A 7,708-nucleotide genomic window follows, 5' to 3' on the forward strand; every position below is an offset into this window, starting at 1 on the left:
CGCACTGTAACATAATGTTAGCCGCTAAGAAAAAATGAAACACATTAACCTTAAAATACGTGAAACTGTTTTTGTGAAAAGTAAGTGTACTTTTACACGATACATAAAATGCATGCCCTTTGAACAATAACAAAAATATTCTCAGTGTGCTGTTACGCCTTATGGGGTAGGACCACTGCCCTAGAAGTTTCACTCGGTCACTCAGGTCTCAGGTTCACTTTACTAGTGTAACAGACGCTGATGAACGCTGTCGTGGCGTTTGGGCCCACATGTCAGACTGGGGGTGATATGAAGAAAACGCTCTCCCACTCAGTAACGATGTTTCACCTCTAGAGGCCGTTACGGTTGAACAATGGAGTCGTTTTTGAAGCCGCAGGTGATTGTGAAATGATCGCTCAGCTCTGTGCGGTGATGGTGGTGTTTCCTCCGTGGGTGGCGCTGTTACAGGATGCTGAGACCGAGGTGCAAGGCCAGGAACGGGTCTCACCTGATGCAGGGTCTGACGCAGCAGTGCTGTGTGCGGGACCTGAAGGACAGGATCGAGCAGCTGACCGGCGTTCCCTGCCAGCTTCAGAGGATCATGGTGGGCTTCCCTCCCTCCAGTCTGGATCTGCGGAACAGTGCTGCCCTCCTCAGGGACTGCCCCATTAAGTCAGGTGAGGCCCCTACAGCACAGCCCGGCGTTTACCTCAACAAATCAGGTTAAGTGAATTGCTTTTCTCTGCCAAGCTGCCATCCCAAACTTTATTTTTAAAATGTACTGGAGTACAGTGAAGCTGCTGGTGACAAGTTAGCTACAAGCACAGCAACATATCCTTTCAGACCTGAGATATTCCTGAATGAGTGAGCCAAGGGGAAAAGTGTGACTGCAGGACATACAGGCTGGGAACACTGCTTTTAACAGCAGGAGGAGGGGAGGGCCCATCCGGGGGGGTTTCTGTTTCATACGGGAGTGACTGTGATTCTGTTGCAGGCGACACACTCATTGTAGAAGAGGAGAACACACCAATGCCCCAAGTGAGGGTGGAGACCACAGCGCCCTCCCGCTGCTGGTGCGTCACACAGTCCCAGCTGACAACTCGTGCCTGTTCACCAGCGTGTCGTACGCGATGGAGGGCAGGGTGTACGACCCATCCCGCGCCCTGGAGCTGCGGGAGCTTGTCGCCCAGGCGGTGGCCAGCGACCCCGCCTCGTTTTCAGAGGCCGTGCTGGGCAGGCCGAACGCGGAGTACTGCGCCTGGATTCGGCGTGCGGACGCGTGGGGCGGGGCCATCGAGCTGTCCATCCTGTGCCAGTTGTTCCGGTGTGAGATCTGTGTGGTGGATACGCAGACGGTGCGCGTGGACCGCTTTGGCGAGGACGCCGGCTACCACAGCCGCGTGCTGCTCATCTACGACGGCATGCACTACGACCCGCTGCAGCGGGAGGCGCCGGGCTCGCACGCCCCGCTGCAGACCGTCTTTCCTGCCGCCGACACCGCGGTGTTGGCGCAGGCGCTGCAGCTGGCGGACAAGGCGCGTCGGAGGCGGAGCTTCACCGACCTGCACCGCCTGACGCTGCATTGCACCGTGTGCCAGGAGGAGGAGGCCCGCCAGCACGCCAAGGACACCGGCCACACCAGCTTCGGGGAGGTGTGAGACGCGTCTCGCCCCTCTTGCTCACTGTTGGGGTCGGCCTGCACCGCCCTCTACCTCACGTCCCCCTCCTGTCAGACCTGGCTGCAGCTCCCGTGCGCCTCTGCTGGGGTCCTGTTCAGTTTAACTTTACTGCAGCACTGTCACACTCTTACTGTGAGGGCTGCCTGTGGCGGCACGGCGTGTCTGAATATGTAGCATTTTCCGGTTACTGTAAAGCTGTTTACGCCAGACCCACTCACATGAGTGCCACTCTGCCTGCTGGGGTCAGGGCACATGCGTGTTCTGGGATGATATTATACCTTTCATTACTACATAGAGCATGAGAGAGTTGAGAGTGTTGCATCAAAACAGATAACAGATATGAGCATTAATATTGTTTTATCTTTAATCATTTAACTCTGGTGGTTTGAGAACTGTAACTGTGGTGAAAAGGCTTGATTTTCTTGTGACGGTGTACAGCCCTGATGGGATTTACTTTTAATGTGCCAGTTTGTGCCATTGCATTGCTGATAGTGAGGGGAATCTCTTCAGAGCACTTTGGAATGTTCTGAACAACTTGTTTTAATAGGACAGGGGTAGTGTTTTGTGGTGTTTTTTTTCCATCAGCTCTCCTCACTCAGATGCAGAAACTAAACTGATGACCTGCCCTAGGGGTCAGGTTTGGGGTGTTTTGGTGTTGGTGTCACAGCGGTTCCTCAGTTTTAAAATACAATGTGTCCCAGAGCACACAAACAAACAGGTTTGATCCAGACTAAGGCACAAACAGATTTGGAGATTTCCTTTCTGAGATCTACATCGATTAAACAAGACACTTTAATTGTAATGTTCTGGATTTGAAGTTTACAGAATTTTTAAAAATTACATTTATTGTGTGATTTATGTATATTTGTATGATTTAAAGGTACAGGTTATTTGTAACACACTTAGCAGGGGTTTAAACTTATAGATCACTGAGCTCTATAAGCAGTGAACTGTCTGACAGATTAGACGCATCCCTTCTGCTTCTAATAGAGCTCAGTGGTCTAAAACTAAGATTACTCCAGTTGGCCCAACAGTTCGCTGGAGCCCTGATTGGCATAATGAACTTCATCTCTAAATGTTTCTGCTTAAACCCTGACTGGCCAATCAGAGGCTTCCATGTAACAGTCATATAGCCTCCTCCAGGTGGCAGTCCAGCCGGTGTGCCGGTGCCATGCCTTCCTAACTCCCACTGCAGCGCGTCACAAAACGTGTGCTGGCTGGTGGTTTTGCTTGTTTGCAGGTGGGTTGAAGCGTTTGCGGTCTGCGGTGTTGTGTGCATTATAGGGCAGGGTGGTGCGCATGGCTGGCTGTCAGAAGAGCAGGTGATTATAAGGCCAGTCTGACTCCGTGCTGAACCTGTAGGTTAATGATCAGAGCCTTTTCTCTGAGAAAGAATGGCAGCCAATGGATTGATCCTAAACTGTTTTTCACAGACCTCTGTTGCAGCGAGTGTGAGACATACCCACAGATGTGCGTCTGGTTTTAGCTCTGATGAGTGAATGCAGTTCTGACACGGCTTCAGGTGGTTTGAGCAGAACAGTGTTCTTTAAGGACTGGCAGGAATGAAAGATCCAAACCATAACCGCTGGTTATAGATGCAGTCCTTTTAAACTTGAATCAACAATAATAAAGATGATAACCTCAAACAATTTCTTGTTTAAATGTTCAAATATCTGACAGTGTTAAAACCCTGTGTATTACTGAAGCCTAGACTCTGTTTTCCTTTCACCTTTGAAAGGTGTTTGGAAGTGTTGAACATTTGGTGTGAAGCTCAAATGCCATCAAATGACCATCAAAAACAAAATGTGAGGGAGAACAAATCCCTTCCTGTTCTGAGGCAGCTATCAATGAATCTGTAATGGATCCCAATCTCACAGACAGGATTAGGCTCCTGCCTCCTTATTGGGATTAGGCTAAAAGTTATTTTGAGTAATCTTTCACCTCTTTAAACAGGATTAAACTGACCGCTGCGTAACAATATTGATCCACTTGGACTGCTCTCGTCAGTTATAGTTATATTGAAGCTAAAGAACATTCACATTAACCTTCCATTTTCGCTCTGTTTTACGAAAGGGAACAGAGTATAAAACATTTAATTAGTTCATTCCCCGCGGATCTGCGGGGCGGCAGCGCAGCCTCGGTGGAATATTACGCGTAATCAGCCCCGGCTTCAGCTGTAGGCTGCGGCTTATTGGATTTGATGTATCCATAAAGAAAGTAGATAAATCACATTATGAGTGAGTGTTTAGGCAGTAAAGGTAAGAGATTTAAATAAAGTGAATGGAAAAAATGTGCATGTCATGTATACTGCAATTTGGCGTTGTCAGGGCAAAAACATCTGAACTGAATTTTGATACCGCAAGAATGTATTTTTCGTTCTTTGCGTAAACAAACAGGTACGCACGGATCATGAAATGTGTTAGGTCGGCTGGTGTTATTTTAGCTACACTGCTATAGACTGCTTTGCTGCTATCTTGGCTGCATGCTGCCTTTTATTGTTCTTATTAAATGGGACGGCGTATTGTTTAGAAAAGAACCCTGTACGGAAAAATAAAGTCAATAAACGGATGATATGCAAAGTCATATTGATTTCCATACGCGTAAGAGCGCCTGTTTGCGGCAATAAAAGATAGGATCGCCGGTGAAGGTCCTCTTATCTGCGCATGCAAGACCGGGACCCGGGAGCGCGGTAATATCCGCGGTGCAGCAATGAAAAAGTGTCAAAGTGCAGACGTTTGCTGTGACTACACCGAAAAATAATAATACCATAAAATCCTACTAAAGAACGAAACTCATATAACCTATATATTTCATTTCAATACAAAATACCACGTCGTAAATAACTCTCAACAGTTCTAATGCACTTTCTAATTCTTGCCAGAGATATACATTTGTGAAGCGTCTCTGAATGGATTTCATTTTCATAGAGCTTGTGCCTGGGTGCACCTGCAGGTGCCTGGCGCTGCTGAATGCGCAGATTAGCGGAGGAGTGGCTGCGCAGGAACGGAAAGACCTTTCGCTCCACCTGTATCCGTTATATTTGGCTTTGAAGTGGCGGTGCCGTTCACTGAAGAGCGCAAAGGCAGCTGTACTAGCGGAATACCGATACTGTCTGAAGTTGAACTAACTGCCTCGTCAAAAAGGTGAGTTATTGTTTCACTGATGAAATCAATAGTAACGCGCCCTCCTCAGAAACAGTCACTGATTTCAGTTTCAATGTGGTGAAAGACTTAACGTCCTGTTTTCCATAAATTTAAGTAGGCTAACGTAAGTTATGCTTTTTATACATACATTTTGGGCTGTTATTCAGTTATTTCACTTAGATCTATTGAACTATTTCAGGCATCTGATAAACCTTGTTGACATTACTTATTACAAAACATTGTATATCTGTCCGTGTCATGTAGCTGCGACATTATCCAGCATTAGTCAGTATTCGTGTCAACATCACAGATGCCATGACAAATGGAATATGCAGCGGAGATAATGTGTGATCCAGGCATTGGGCATTGGTTTTGCATAGTCTTTATAGTATCAGTATTCTGTGATGTTTACTGCTACAGAACCATACTATATGCTGCGTTTTGAGTGAATATTACAAATAGTCACATGTAGTCATTGGCATATGTTATGCGGTTTGCCATCGGCATGGCAAAGGGCTATGCTAATGCAGAAAACTAAAGAAACGTTTAATTCTAAAATGCATATTCGGTCTACAAATAGATATGTTTCAAATTTGCAACTTGGCGTACGGCTTTCAACTTATATGGTGAAATGTGTGAATTAAATTGCATATTATATATTTACGGGGAAAATATACTCCATCCTTGTGGTAATGAGTTTATTGTAACTTTTATGCCAATTCTCTGGAGTGTATAGACCTACACATCTTCATTAGTTTGTGATTTGCAGCAGATCTGAGATATATCCTTCATCGTCATCAACAGCAATATAGCAAAAACAGGACAGCTATCGTGAAAAGAACTGTACTGCAGCGCTTCACATTTCCCGAAGTTACCTCCACAGCGCATTAAGCGGAATCCCGCTCTTCATGCGATGCGGACCCGGCAGTGGCTGTGTGCTGTTCATTATTCATGTGTTCAGGTCAAAACTGTCAGATAAGAGGTGCTTAGATATCTGTTACCACGGGTGCCTTCAGCTCAATGACCTGTTACTGAAAGCAGGCATATTCAGTTGCTTTGCGCTGCGACCTCTTTGATTCTGTTTTAATTGTTAAAACTTTAAATTTGATTTTGTGAAGCTGCAGGTCATTGTTATAGAGTGTGGATCGAGCCGTGGCCAGAGAGCCATGGGTTCGAATCCAGAGGCCAGATGTTTCCTGCTGTCGCCTTTAAGTAAATGTGCCGACAGAATCAACCCAGGTAGTACATGAAGACAAAAATACTTAAATTAATGCATCAACAATTCACGCCTTAACGTTTTCTGAGTATATTATTGTTTTACGCATGGGTAAGTCAGTCGTAGTTATTTTACATCGTTCTGCCATCTCAGTGTGACATCTGCGAGAAAATATGCTACTCATAAACGCTCTTTATGTAACTTTGCCCTTTGGTTTCTCATGTGACCGTTGGCCAGCAGATTGTTGTTTAATAACCGCTGTCTGGAACATGCCTATCATCGGAGGGCACCGTCTTTACACAGGGAAGATCGCTAAGATCGCTGAGAGGTGGAGAGGGTGGTACAATTCCACAACAAATAAAACTTTTAAGTCTGTCTGTGCCCGGTTTGTAGATACAAAATACAGACAAGGCATCGATATAATTAATAAAACAAGATCATTAACAACAACGAAGACAAACACTGTACAACCACATACATGTACAATACACTGTAATAACTAAAACAAACAGACAAACCCAATGAAATAAATCAGTGGATAAATAATGAATGCTATGGCGAAGACCAAACAATAGCATATAAATCGGAATGTGAGGTAAAGTGCATCTCTCTGAATTTAGTTTCGGGTGGGCTTTAGGCAGCAGTGAGTCAAACTACGGGAGATCAGGTGATAAAAGTTTGACGGGAGCTGAAGAACATAAATTAGACGCGTGTCTGTCCGTACAAATGACCTTATTTGACATAAACTTAACTATTAGTTTTTGTCTAACCAGCCTCATAAAAATAATGGTAACGGGGTTTTGAAATCATCCCTACCAGTGAGGGATGTGTCTTAGCATCACATCAGCTACTCAAGGTGCAAGTATTACAGAATGTCATACTTTACCTAGACTGTGGAGTGCTAGTTCATTTAAATCGTAAAGATGGCAGCTCATTCGTTGTAGGCCTGTTGGGGAGGCTGTTTCCACAGGCTGTTTCCACAAGAGGCTGCTGTGCAGAAAAGAGAGGTGAGCAGATGCCTTGTCAGACCATCACTGGAGAGTAAGTTTGCACTCTGGACAATGCAGGGCACAGGGCCAAGGAAGCAAAGCAGACAAAGCCACTGGAGGTCTGCTTCTGCTGGCTTTCTCACCTGGCACACCTGTACGCCACCTGGGGGAAAGTCCAACAGAACCGGTTTTCTCACCCACAAGAACTAACTTTGCTTACAGCCTCCAGCTTTGTGTGAGAGGGGCTGCATTCACACATGGCCACGTCTCCTGGCTTCCTTACCTGGCAGAAACATCTCAGAGGATGGTGAAGAGACACCGTGTTCACATTCAGTCTTAAATGGCTGCTTCCGTCAGCAACCTGTGACTTCATGTTGGGTCATTTGGTCCCTCACACGGAGGAGGGATTTGTGGTTGATTCCGGTGGAGTGCATCTATTAGAAAAGGCCATTTCCCTTTCCCTTTCCCTGGCTGTGAGTTCAGGATGCAAGGTGCAGTACACCCCCGCCGCTGCCATAGCAAGCAGGGGTCCCCTAGCAGAGCTGTCAGAGGCACAGTTCCACTTTCTTGCCCTTATATAGGACCATACTGTAGTTTGGTCACTGGGAGAAAACACCAGACTCCAGCATGCAGTATAACCCAGGTAGATGTGTGACAAAGAGATTGAACCTTCAGTAACCTCTGGCTGAGCACTGCAGGAGT

The 7,708-nt window shown here is 46.1% G+C and overlaps 1 protein-coding gene and 1 pseudogene across 1 annotated transcript in view; both read left to right on the forward strand.

The window, feature by feature from the left end:
- Positions 1-448: 448 nt before the first annotated feature.
- Positions 449-1,637, forward strand: LOC118778694 (annotated as a pseudogene).
- Positions 1,638-4,752: 3,115 nt separating this feature from the next.
- The window catches only part of LOC118779653 (specifically androgen-regulated gene protein-like), an 8,543-nt gene continuing 5,587 nt past the window's right edge, over positions 4,753-7,708 (forward strand). The window contains exon 1 of the mRNA XM_036531830.1: positions 4,753-4,801. The gene's annotated coding sequence lies outside the window, so the exon portion shown is untranslated. The remainder of the gene's footprint in view (positions 4,802-7,708) is intronic.

Source organism: Megalops cyprinoides, chromosome 6 (genome assembly GCF_013368585.1).
Source record: "Megalops cyprinoides isolate fMegCyp1 chromosome 6, fMegCyp1.pri, whole genome shotgun sequence".
NCBI classification, from domain to species: domain Eukaryota; kingdom Metazoa; phylum Chordata; class Actinopteri; order Elopiformes; family Megalopidae; genus Megalops; species Megalops cyprinoides.